General features: G+C 41.4%; 1 non-coding gene across 1 annotated transcript; it reads right to left on the bottom strand.

Annotated features, from left to right (window-relative positions):
- Positions 1-5,009: 5,009 nt before the first annotated feature.
- LOC141701047 (small nucleolar RNA R71) lies at positions 5,010-5,116 on the bottom strand. The gene has a single exon (XR_012566638.1). It is a non-coding gene; the product is annotated as a small nucleolar RNA R71 (small nucleolar RNA).
- Between the last annotated feature and the right edge of the window lie 7,922 nt (positions 5,117-13,038).

The raw sequence follows: 13,038 nt of genomic DNA, 5'->3' as shown, positions 1-13,038 counted from the left end.
GTTGTATGATGTGGCAGGGAGGACAGCTCGATATGAGATATCGAAGGAGCTGTTCGGTTGTAGGATGTCTGAGGGATCATCTGTGAATGACCATGTACTTAAGATGATCAATTTGATTGAACGTCTTGGACAACTTGGTTTTGCCATGGATGGGGAGCTGAGACAAGACCTGGTCTTGCAATCCCTTCCGAGTTCGTTCTCGTAGTTTGTTGTGAACTTTCACATGAATAAGTTGGATGTCAGCCTGCCTGAACTCCACAACATATTGAAGACTGCGGAATCGAATTTTCCCCCTAAGAAGAGTTCTGTTCTTCTAATTGATGAAGGTTCCAATCCTAAGAAAAGGAAGAGGAACCCTTCCAAGAAGAAGAAAGTAGGTGAGAAAACGCCGGTTCCACCAAAAGCTGAAGACCCCAAGAGCAAAGTTGTTTGCTTTCACCGTAACAAGGTGGGGCACTGGAAGAGGAACTGCAAGGTTTACCTTGCAGAATTGAAAAAGATGAAGGGTAGTGAGACTACCGCTTCTGATTCAGGTATGTTCATGATAGAAGTGAATATGTCATTAAATCAAATTTCTACTTGGATATTAGATACCGCCTGTGGTTCTCATATCTGCAATTTGTTGCAGGGACTAAGGAGAAGTAGGATTCTTGAGGAAGAGGAGGTGATTCTACTGATGGGAAATGGAGCAAGAGTTGCTGCTAAAGATGTAGAATCATTTCATTTACATATGCCTACGGGCAAGACTATTATTTTTTAAATAATTTTTATTTTGTTCCCTCGATTGTGAGGAATATTATTCCCATGTTAGACTTGGCTGGATTTTCATTTATTATTGAGAATAATGAATGTTCTATTCTTAGAGATAATATTCTTTATGGACGTGGTACTTTAAATAATGGTCTGTATGAATGTGACATAATTTACTTCAGATTGAACAAACTAATAAAAGAAAAGGGATGATGAAAATCTCACTTCATTGTGGCACTGCAGTCTCCATTTAGTGGACATGGAGAGAGGGCTGCAGATTTGCTAGGATTGGTACACACAAATGTATGTGGACCAATGTCTACGCAAGCCATGGGTGGATTTTCATACTTCATTACTTTCATAGATGATAGATCTGGATTCGGATATGTGTTTGATGAAACACAAGTCTGAAGCCTTTGAAAAGTTCAAAGAGTATAAGTATGAAGTGGAGAAACAAACCAAACATAGTATTATAACTCTTCGATCAGATCGAGGTGGTGAATACTTTTGTAATAACCCCAATTTTTGGGAAATTTTTGAAACCCTTATGAATAGTGTTTTTGCTGAATGAGAAAACTTTTCATGCCACACTATGTAGGGTTCTGATATGGATATTCTGAGATTTTATTAGTACTTTATATGGGATATAAGTGTATGTAAAGATCGTCAGAATCCAAATCCGAACACTTTGATTTTTCCCGGAAATCCACTAGATACGGAGAGGATTGAGTATAAGGTAACAGGATAAAAAGGATTTAAATTAAAGGATTATAATAGAGGATCATAAAAAGGAATATAATGTATTGAGAAAGGTTAAGGGAACCTAAGTAATAAGATCCCGAGTATGATCCTTCAAACGATAAACGAAAACGAAAGTTAAGCGGACCGTATAACAGATCAGCGGTCATTAGGCAAACAATTAGGAAGTTAATCAAAGGGATTAGAGAGAATGATGTCACCCAACCAATGAGAAGAGGACAAGGAGGGAAAGATGACATCACCACATGACATGGGCATGACATGGGAAGGAAGGAGGTGTGGTGGCTTTTTAACCACACAAAATCAAGGGCAAATAGGTAATTGACTAAATCAAACACAAAAAACAAATCAACCAAGCCAAGCAAATTCATTCTTCATCAAAATCAAAAAGAAACCAAGGCATTGTTCATCTTTTGCTCTCGGCTTTTACTATTTCAAAAGGGCAAGAAATTCAAAATCAAAGCTCCAAGCTTCCTAAATTGATGAGTTAATTCCCTAATCATCTTCATGCTTAGTTAGGGCTATATCATGAGTTTAAGCCATCAATTCCTTCTCCATCTTCTTCATTTAATCAAAGAAGAAGACTATGAATAGTGTTTTCAAGTTTTTAACTTGAAATTTTTCTTGTTTTCCTTGAAGATCCAAGCATTCCTAAGACTTCTCAAAGCTTCTTAAGGCTTCCTAGCTCCTCCCACCACTTCGAGGAAGGTATATCATCTCCAAACCCTAGATTCCTATGTATTATAAGATGATTTTGATTAGTAGGGTGATATTGTAGCTTGATGTTTGTGATTTAGAGTTTGGGAGTGAAATGGTATTGAAATGGAATGGTAAATGTTGTTGTTTTGATTAAAAGAACTTAAGTATGGTTAAAGTTAAGCTTAGGCATAAGTATGAATGTTAAAATTGAATTGGTTGGGGTTGTTATGATGTGATAAGGATGGATGTTGGTTGTATGTTGGATTTGAGGTTGAATTGGGTTGGTTTTGAATGGTTTAAAATTGGGAAATCGCGTAAACATAGCCGTCGAAACGTCCGATTTTCTTTAGACTATTTTTATGCATAACATTAGGACCCGAGAACCCCCCTGCTAGATTATGACCACTGCCATGTTTAGATAGCTCATGTTACGAGCTTCGTTTTGATATGTAGTTCGTTCGATTCCGATGCACGGTTTAGGAGAAACGACCATTTCAAGTAACGGCGTTTCGCGAACGAAACTTTTCCCCTCGCCTTACTTTGAAACATAGGTTAAAGACCAAAAAGGGTTAATTAATGTATGAAACATTTTCATATAGATTGCATTCATGCATATTTTTATTTGTTTTGAGTCTGTGATGCTTGAGGACAAGCATCGATTTAAGTTTGGGGGTGTGATAAGTGGCATTTTATACCACTTAGAACGTCTTAAAATGGCTTAAATTGGTGTCTTGAAATCAAGTATTTTGTGTATTTGATGCGTTTTTCTAGTGTTTATGCATTTCAGGGTATTAGTTGCATTTCGGAGGAGGAATCATCAAGAATAAGCCTTGGCATGTGTTCACCATGGCGAGAGGAAAAGAACGGGCAGATTACGGCGAAGAAACGGAGCAAACCTGGAATTTTTCCAGTAGGGTCCTGCGCGCCCGCGCAGCAATGCTGAGCGGCCGCGCAGCAGCCTTGCGCGCCCGTGCAGAAATGCTGAGCGGCCGCGCAGGGTCGGGGAAAAAGCTGAATTATTTTAGACTTCTACTTCTGTTTGGCTTCCAACTTCTATGTAATCTGAGTTTTATGGGACTATTATATAAGTAGATTTGAGACGTTTTCATAGAGAATATGAAGGAGATTATGTTTTAGATTGTGTTTGGCACAAGAAGCGAAGGAGATAAGGAAGAAGACCGATTTAGCACACTGCAGCGAAGAGGAAGCATATTTTCTTGTGATTCTTGTTTCGTTGTAACGTTGGATGCTAGTTTTCTTGCTTTGACTTATTTACTCTTGTGACGTACTCTATTTTAATATAATTAGTTTAGTTATTAATTTCTTGTGTTGTTTATCATGATTTCATATGAACCCATGATGGCGATAAGATCTATTATGGGCTAATCGTGATCATGGGGTTTCAACGGATTTATTATGGAATTCTTTAGTTAATTGTTTAATACTTTAGTGTGTGATGATTGCATGATATCTAGTATTGGTTGTGCATATTCGTCTTATGTGCGTCGCGAACATATAAGATAGGGTGTTAATCTCTTGTGAAGCGACGGTGGATCTTGAGATTTAGAACTTGCCATGCTAGCATAGGTTCATGTACGTTGTGCATGATTAGTGGGTAACTCTAACAGTTTTATTTGCCCTATGTAATCAAAAGGGATAACTTATGCTTAAATCGTTGTGTTGTCAATTTCTGTAGACATATAGGAACTCAACATAATTGATGACTATTCAACTTCTATCTTAATTGTGGATGCTTGGTAGAATGGTATTAGTACAATGAAAGTTGGCTTTTATCAGTTTCGTGTTATTCGATTAATGTCATCACTGTCACATGCTAAAGGTAATAACAATGGCTATAGAAGGAAGTAATAATGAAGTTATGATCTCATGAGTGTTTTATTATTGATAAATTGAAGTGTTAGTTAAGTGGTTAATTAAGTAGTTAATTATAGTTAATATTTAATCAACAATTTTAAGTGTTATCTTAACATTGAGAAGTAATCATACATTGGTGAGTGAGTTTAATTAGACAATAACTTAGTCTGAGTCTCTGAGGGAACGAACTAGAAAGTATTCTATATTACTTGCGAACGCGTATACTTGCGTGAATATTAGTGCATGTTTTCGCCCTAACAAGTTTTTGGCGCCGCTGCCGGGGACTCGGCGTATTTGTTTAGTTTATGTACTTACCATCATTGGTCATTAGGACTCAGTGATTAGGACATAGTAGTTAATTACTCTTTTCGGTTGTGTTTCAGGTACTTTAGCAAGCGTTTATGCAAACTCGTTCTCGTGCTCGCAAGAGGACCTTAGATACAGCTGAGGAGAAAGACGAAGTTCTTGATACTCCGTAGAAGTTAGATTTTGAGGATTCGGATTCAGGAACTGAGCAGAAAGAACCAGTAAACATGGGAGATCGTATTGTTCAAGCTGATCCAGCTCTTATGGATTTTTCTCGGCCTAAAATTGATGACATTCAGTCAAGCATCCTTCATCCGGCTATTCAAGCTAACACCTTTGAAATCAAGCCGGGCACTATTCAGATGGTGCAGAATTCTGTTTCTTTTGGAGGAGCGGCAACTGAAGACCCCAACATGCACATAAGGAATTTTGTCGAGATCTGCAGCACTTTTAAGTATAATGGCGTGACTGATGAGGCTATCAAGTTGAGGCTTTTCCCATTCTCACTGAAGGATAAAGCTAAAGACTGGTTACATTCTGAACCAGCTGGGTCAATCACTACATGGCAAGATCTTGCGCAAAAGTTTCTGGTGAAGTTTTATCCAATGGCAAAGACTGCTGCTATGAGGAGTGCTCTTACTCAGTTTGCGCAGCAACCTACAGAATCTATGTGCGAGGCTTGGGAACGCTACAAGGAAATGTTGAGAAAATGTCCACATCATGGAATGCCGGATTGGATGGTAATCACTGGTTTTTATAATGGTTTGGGGGCCCAATCTCGGCCCATGCTCGATGCAGCAGCTGGAGGTGCCTTATGGGCTAAAAGCTATACTGAGGCGTATAATCTTATCGAGACGATGGCTGCAAATGAGCATCAAAACCCAACTCAGAGGATGACGTCAGGCAAGGTAGCAGATATTCTGGAAGTTGATGCAGCCACCGCTATTGTAGCCCAGCTCCAAGCGCTATCAATGAAGGTTGATTCTCTGGCTACGTATGGAGTTAATCAAATAGCTATGGTTTGTGAGCTTTTTGCAGGTTCTCATGCTACGGATCAGTGTTCTCTTGTCAACGAATCTGTTCAGTATGTGAATAATTCTCAGTGACAACAGCAGCTTGTGCCAGCGACCTATCATCCTAATAACAGAAATCATCCAAATTTCAGCTGGGGGAATAATCAGAATGCTATTCAGCCAACATATCAGCAAGGAGTAAGTAAACAGTTTAACCCACCTGGATTCCAGCAACCACAGCAGTATGCTACAAGGCAATCATATCCTCAACAGGGAAGTGCAGCTGCACCTACTAGTGCTGATTTTGAGGAACTTAAGCTGTTGTGCAAGAGTCAGGCGGTTTCTATCAAGACCTTGGAAAATCAAATCGGTCAATTAGCCAATGCAGTGCTCAATCGTCAACCTGGCACTCTTCCCAGTGACACGGAAGTACCAGGCAGGAAGGAAGCTAAAGAGCAAGTCAAGGCTATTACCTTAAGGTCTGGAAAAGTAGCTGATGCTGAAAAGGCAAAAGAAGTCGAAGCTGAAGTTAGAGATGAAGAATCTAAGCAAAAGGAGAAAGTGGCGGAACCAAAGAAGACTACTGTTGAACACACTCTGCCTGAGGCTAATACAGGAGAGAAACAGCTCTATCCTCCACCACCTTTTCCTAAGAGATTACAGCAACAAAAGCTGGATAGACAGTTCGGGAAGTTTCTGGAGGTGTTCAAGAAACTTCACATCAATATACCTTTCGCTGAGGCGCTGGAACAAATGCCTAGTTATGCGAAGTTTATGAAGACTATTCTTTCAAGGAAGGTGAAATTGGATGACCTTGAAACCGTTGCTCTCACGGAAGAATGCAGCGCTGTTCTGCAGCAAAAGTTACCACCAAAACTGAAAGATCCAGGAAGCTTCACCATTCCTTGCACCATTGGCAATCTAACTTTTGACAAGTGCCTTTATGATTTGGGAGCAAGCATTAATCTGATGCCCTTGTCGATCTTTAAAAAGCTGGATCTGCCTGATCCAAAACCCACATACACGTCGCTACAATTGGCGGACCGTTCCATTACTTACCCAAGGGGCATAGTTGAGGATGTGCTCGTCAAGGTGGATAAGCTCTTCTTTCCTGCTGATTTTGTTATTCTGGATTTTGAGGAAGATAAGAAGATTCCCATAATCTTGGGGAGGCCTTTCTTGGCTACTGGCCGTACCTTGATAGATGTGCAAAAAGGGGAACTTACTATGCGGGTCCAAGATCAGGATGTGACCTTCAACGTATTCAAGGCAATGAAATTCCCTACAGAAGATGAGGAGTGTTTAAAAGTGGATGTGATTGATTCCGCAGTTAGTTCGGAACTCGATCACATGCTAATGTCTGATGCATTGGAAAAGGCCTTAGTGGGGGATTTTGACAGCGATGATGAAGATAGCAACGAGCAATTACAATATCTGAACACTTCTCCATGGAAGCGAAAGCTCGACATACCATTTGAATCTCTTGGTACTTCTGACCTTAAGAATGCTGAAGGGAAGCTCAAACCATCAATAGAGGAAGCACCTACCTTGGAGCTCAAACCATTACCTGAACACTTGAGGTATGTTTTTTTAGGTGATTCATCTACGTTACCTGTTATTATTTTAGCTGACCTTTCAGGTAGTGAGGAAGACAAGCTCTTAAAGATTTTGAGAGAATTCAAATCGGCTATAGGATGGACCATAGCAGACATCAAGGGGATAAGTCCTTCATATTGTATGCATAAAATTCTGTTAGAGGAAGGTAGTAAGCCAACTGTGGAACAGCAGCGAAGACTGAACCCGATCATGAAGGAGGTGGTAAAGAAAGAAATTCTGAAATGGCTAGATGCAGGCATCATTTATCCTATTTCTGACAGCTCGTGGGTGAGCCCCGTGCAATGTGTACCTAAGAAAGGAGGTATCACTGTGGTCGCAAATGAAAAGAATGAGCTCATCCCTACTCGAACAGTTACAGGATGGAGAGTATGCATGGATTATAGAAAATTGAACAAAGCCACAAGGAAGGATCACTTCCCTCTCCTATTCATTGATCAAATGCTTGACAGATTGGCGGGACATGAGTATTTTTGTCTTCTGGATGGTTATTCCGGGTATAATCATATTTGTATTGCACCAGAGGATCAGGAAAAGACTACCTTCACTTGTCCATTTGGCACATTTGCTTTTCGTAGAGTTTCGTTTGGGTTATGTGGCGCCCCGGCCACCTTTCAGAGATGTATGATGGCTATATTCTCTGACATGATTGGAAATAACGTCGAAGTGTTCATGGATGACTTCTCCGTCTTTGGACACTCATATGATGAATGTTTGAATAATCTGTGCGCCGTACTCAAAAGATGCGTGGAAACTAATTTGGTGCTTAATTGGGAGAAATGTCATTTTATGGTGCGTGAAGGCATTATCCTTGGGCATAAGGTCTCTAACAAAGGTCTGGAGGTGGACAAGGCCAAGGTGGGAGTCATTGAAAATCTTCCCCCACCTAATTCGGTGAAAGGAATCCGTAGTTTTCTCGGTCATGCGGGTTTTTATCGGCGATTCATCAAGGACTTTTCAAAGATATCTAAGCCGTTATGCAATTTACTTGAGAAAGATGTGCCTTTCAAATTTGATGATGAATGTTTGGCAGCATTCGAGACTCTCAAGGAGAATTTGATCACGGTACCAGTTATTATAACACCAGATTGGACAGAACCGTTTGAGATGATGTGTGATGCGAGTGACTATGCGGTAGGTGCAGTTCTGGGACAGCGCAAGAAAAATCTCTTCCATGTGGTCTACTATGCGAGTAAGACTTTAAATGGGGCCCAATTGAACTACACCACTACTGAGAAGGAGCTTTTGGCTATAGTCTTTGGCTTTGAGAAATTTCGATCTTATCTGCTTGGTACGAAAGTGACAGTATTCACTGATCATGCAGCTATTCGCTATCTGGTTTCTAAGAAGGATTCAAAGCCGAGACTCATTCGTTGGGTGCTTTTACTTCAAGAATTTGAGTTAGAGATCAAAGATAGAAAAGGTACTGAGAATCAAGTAGCTGACCATCTCTCTAGGTTGGAGAATCCCGATTCTACTTCACAAGATAGGACGTTAATCAATGAATCTTTTCCGGATGAGCAGTTGTTTGCAATTCAGGAGGAAGAACCATGGTTTGCAGATATTGTAAACTATCTTGTTAGCAATATAATGCCGCTTAATTTGACATCCGCTCAAAAGAAGAAGTTTCTGCATGAGGTGAAGTGGTATATGTGGGATGAACCATATTTGTTTAGACAGGGAGCTGATCAGATCATCAGGAGATGTATCCCGTTCTGTGAGACGGAGGGGATATTACGAGACTGCCATTCCACGGTTTATGGTGGACACTATAGAGGTGAGAAGACGGCAGCTCGTATTCTGCAAGCAGGTTTTTTCTGGCCTACTTTGTTCAAGGATGCTCATCAGTTTGTTTTAAGGTGTGATCGTTGCCAAAGAGTGGGAAATTTGTCAAGGAAGGATGAGATGCCATTAAATGTGATGCTTGAAGTCGAGGTCTTTGATGTATGGGGAATCGATTTCATGGGGCCTTTTATCTCGTCTTGCAATAATCAGTACATCTTGCTGGCAGTCGATTATGTCTCAAAATGGGTCGAAGTTAAAGCTTTACCGACAAATGATGCAAAGGTAGTACTAAATTTTCTTCATAAGCAAATTTTCACAAGGTTTGGAACGCCTCGGGTAATCATAAGTGATGAAGGATCGCATTTTTGCAACCGTAAGTTCACTTCTATGATGCAGCGTTATAATGTGAATCATCGAGTAGCTACTGCCTATCATCCGCAAACAAATGGTCAAGCGGAAGTGTCTAACAGAGAGATAAAGCGCATTCTAAAGAAGGTCATTTGTCCGTCAAGGAAGGATTGGTCTTTAAAGCTCGATGAAACTGTTTGGGCTTACAGAACAGCATACAAAACTCCACTTGGGATGTCACCGTTTCAGTTGGTGTACGGTAAGGGATGTCATCTACCGGCGGAGCTTGAGCATAAGGCCTACTGGGCATTGAAGAAATTGAACCTGGATTTAGATGCAGCTGGTAAGAAAAGAATGCTTCAGCTTAATGAACTTGATGAATTTCGACTTCAAGCGTATGAGAATAACAAAATGTATAAGGAAAAGGTGAAGAGGTGGCACGATAGGAAGCTACATCCTAAGTTATTTGTGCCAGGGCAACAAGTTCTGTTATTCAACTCTCGGCTCCGACTTTTTCCTGGGAAGTTGAAATCAAGGTGGTCTGGACCTTTTATTGTCAAAACTGTTTTTCCACATGGAGCGGTGGAAATTTTTGAGAATGATTCGGACCAAGCATTCAAGGTTAACGGTCAGCGGTTGAAGCACTACTATGGGGACATGGCAAACCGAGAGGTGGTTAGTGCCATTTTGTTGACTACTTGAGAAAGGTACGGAACGTCAAGCTAATGACGAAAAAGAAGCGTTGCGTGGGAGGCAACCCATGAATTGTTGTTACAGGAACCCTTAGAGGTTAATAACCTATCCAAAAACACAAAAAAATCAGGAAAAAGGGGCTGAATTTTTTTTTTTCCAGAGACCCTCTGCGCGCCCGCGCAGCTATGCTGAGCGCCCGCGCAGCTTGCTGCGCGCCCGCGCAGAAATGCTGAGCGGCCGCGCAGGGGTCGAGGTCCAGAAAATTTTTTGCAGTTCAGAAAAAAAAAACACAAAAACCCATCACAGCCCATAAACCCACGAATTCTTTTCCCATTACCCCATGATTTTATCCCTCAACCCCACTCCTAATCTAATTTAACCTACTCCACACCCTATATATACATACACCTATCCCACATATCTCCCACAAACTTCCTACACTTAAACCCTCTCATAAACATCAAAAATCAGTTCTTACACACTTTTATTCACAAATCAATGGCACCCAAGAGAGCATGCACTATTGACAGCAGCAACACAATTCCTACTGCTGATTCATCAAGGGGTACTGCTGCAAGGCCTCGGTTAACTGACAGAGCTGCGGAGGAGGAGTACACTAGGCTGTTGGGGAAGCCGATTCTGAAGGAGAGGGGGTTTTTACCATCAGGGAGGGATGGTGAGTTGTTGCCCATGATTGCAGAGAAGGGGTAGATAGCTTTTTGTGAGTCACCCGAAGCAATACCGATGAGTGTTGTTCGCGAGTTCTACGCGAACGCGAAGGCTGAAAAGAATGGGTTTTCTGTAGTTCGTGGGCTGACGGTTGATTATCATCCTGCGGCGATTCGCCGTGTGATTGGACAGCGAGAGAGGAAGCCCGAGGAGGAGAACTGGAATGAAAAGACTGCTGAGGATTTTGACTTAGATTTGATTTATGCGACTCTCTGTCGATCGGGCACAGTTTGGAACCGCAGTCCAGCCAATAATGAGTATCGTCACTTTCCGGCGATAGCCATGAACAGGTATGCCCGTGCATGGAATGCATTTATATGTGCTAATATTTTGCCCTCTTCACATGCACACGAGGTCACAGTTGAGAGAGCACAGTTGTTGTGGGGAATTCTGAATGAGGAATACTATGTGGACCTTGGTGAGTTTATCTACCAAGGAATCCTGAAGTTTTTGAGGGGAGCAAAGCATATGAACATCCCTTATGCATCCACGGTTACGAAGCTATGCCGAGCAGTAGGAGTGAACTGGCCGGCTCATGAGCAGTTGCAGTTGCCAGCAGCTCCGATAGATTCTGGCACTCTGAATGGGATGCAGGAGTGGATCGGTGGTGAGCCTGAGGAGCATAGGCTGGGTTATCGTCTTCCAGGAGGGCGTCCAGCACAAGGTGCTACTATGGCTAGGCCAGGGCGTGGTGAGGCTGGTTCTTCGAGAGCTCAGGAGGGTGCTGGGATGGGTGATGCCCAGTATAGGAGGCTTTCACGGCGGATGGATGCCATGTATGAGACGCAGAGCAGGTTTGCTCAGGAGCTCACCCTTGCGTTAGGGACTGCTTTTCGAGGCCTTGGAGCTGATATCCAGTGGCCAGTTTTTGGTGAGGACTCTGCATACCCGCCGCCTGATACTCCACCCACTGAGGGTGATGATGATGATGACTCCGAGTAGGTATACCCTGTGTTCCTTTCTACTACCTTCACTGGGGACAGTGAAGATTTTAAGTTTGGGGGTGGTAGTTAAGGAATATTTTGTGTGTGTCATATAGCTGCATATTCATGATAGTTAGTTCATATAGTTGCATAATTTTTGCCATATAGTTTTTTTTATATAGCTTTATTTGTTTGTCATATCATATAGCTCATGCATATACCATGATCCCTTTTGCAATGATTTATCGACTGAATTGTGATATTGATGCGAGTGTAGTGATAACATTAAAGTGATATTAAGTTGTGTAGGTTGATATGCATGCTAGAAGTACTTGTATTTTCACTAAGTCTTAGAGAATGCTTAAGGGCTAGATTGTTGTTATGATCTGATTATTTTCGAGGATAATCTATTTAATATGCTTAGAATTTGATAATAGGTTCTTAGTGGTAAAGGCATGAAAAAGAAAAAAAAATGGAGTAAAAATGGAATTTGTTGCTAGTTGTGGCTAGGCGTCAAATGGCTAGTAGCCGGCTCGCATGTTATGCGAGTAGTCTAGGGTTGAGCAAGATGGAGCGAAACGCACTTGCTCAGAAAAGAAAAGAAAAAAAAAATAATTTTGCATAATTGATCAAGAGTGGGCTCTTTGGTATTCGAGTTATTAAGTTCTTAGGGGACTTTGTGCCTAGTGACCTAAGGCTTTTAGAGTCTGGGATCCGCTAACCTAATGCTCGTTACATGGATACCATTGTATAAGTCTTTTGTGGACCTCACTCATTGCACGGTCAAATAAGCATTTGAGTTGTAAATAAAAAGCACGATTCCGTAGTAAGCTCCAGAGTTCTTGTAGTGTTGTATATCACTTTGTGCCTAGAATTTTTATTCTTTGTATAATCGTAGGATTGCCTTGAGGATAGTCTAGTCATAGTAATTGGTCTAGTTCTGAAGCATATCTGTTAAGCAATTGCACACACCACGTTTCTGGCTGTATGTCCGTTTGCATGAGTTTATTGATCTTTAGTGTCTAACTGCATTCGTTGAGACGTGACAATTTGGTTGATTAATTGTAGTAAGGGGGATCGTTGCATTTTCATATAGATTGCATTCATGCATATTTTTATTTGTTTTGACTCTGTGATGCTTGAGGACAAGCATCGATTTAAGTTTGGGGGTGTGATAAGTGGCATTTTATACCACTTAGAACGTCTTAAAATGGCTTAAATTGGTGTCTTGAAATCAAGTATTTTGTGTATTTGATGCGTTTTTCTAGTGTTTATGCATTTCAGGGTATTAGTTGCATTTCGGAGGAGGAATCATCAAGAATAAGCCTTGGCATGTGTTCACCATGGCGAGAGGAAAAGAACGGGCAGATTACGGTGAAGAAATGGAGCAAACCTGGAATTTTTCCAGTAGGGTCCTGCGCGCCCGCGCAGCAATGCTGAGCGGCCGCGCAGCAGCCTTGCGCGCCCGCGCAGAAATGCTGAGCGGCCGTGCAGGGTCGGGGAAAAAGCTGAATTATTTTAGACTTCTACTTCTGTTTGGCTTC

The sequence above is a fragment of the Apium graveolens genome, unplaced genomic scaffold (genome assembly GCF_009905375.1).
Source record: "Apium graveolens cultivar Ventura unplaced genomic scaffold, ASM990537v1 ctg3269, whole genome shotgun sequence".
Classification (NCBI taxonomy): Eukaryota; Viridiplantae; Streptophyta; class Magnoliopsida; order Apiales; family Apiaceae; genus Apium; species Apium graveolens.
The sequence above is the reverse complement of the archived record's forward strand: the minus strand, read 5'-3'. Positions and strand labels throughout refer to the sequence as shown.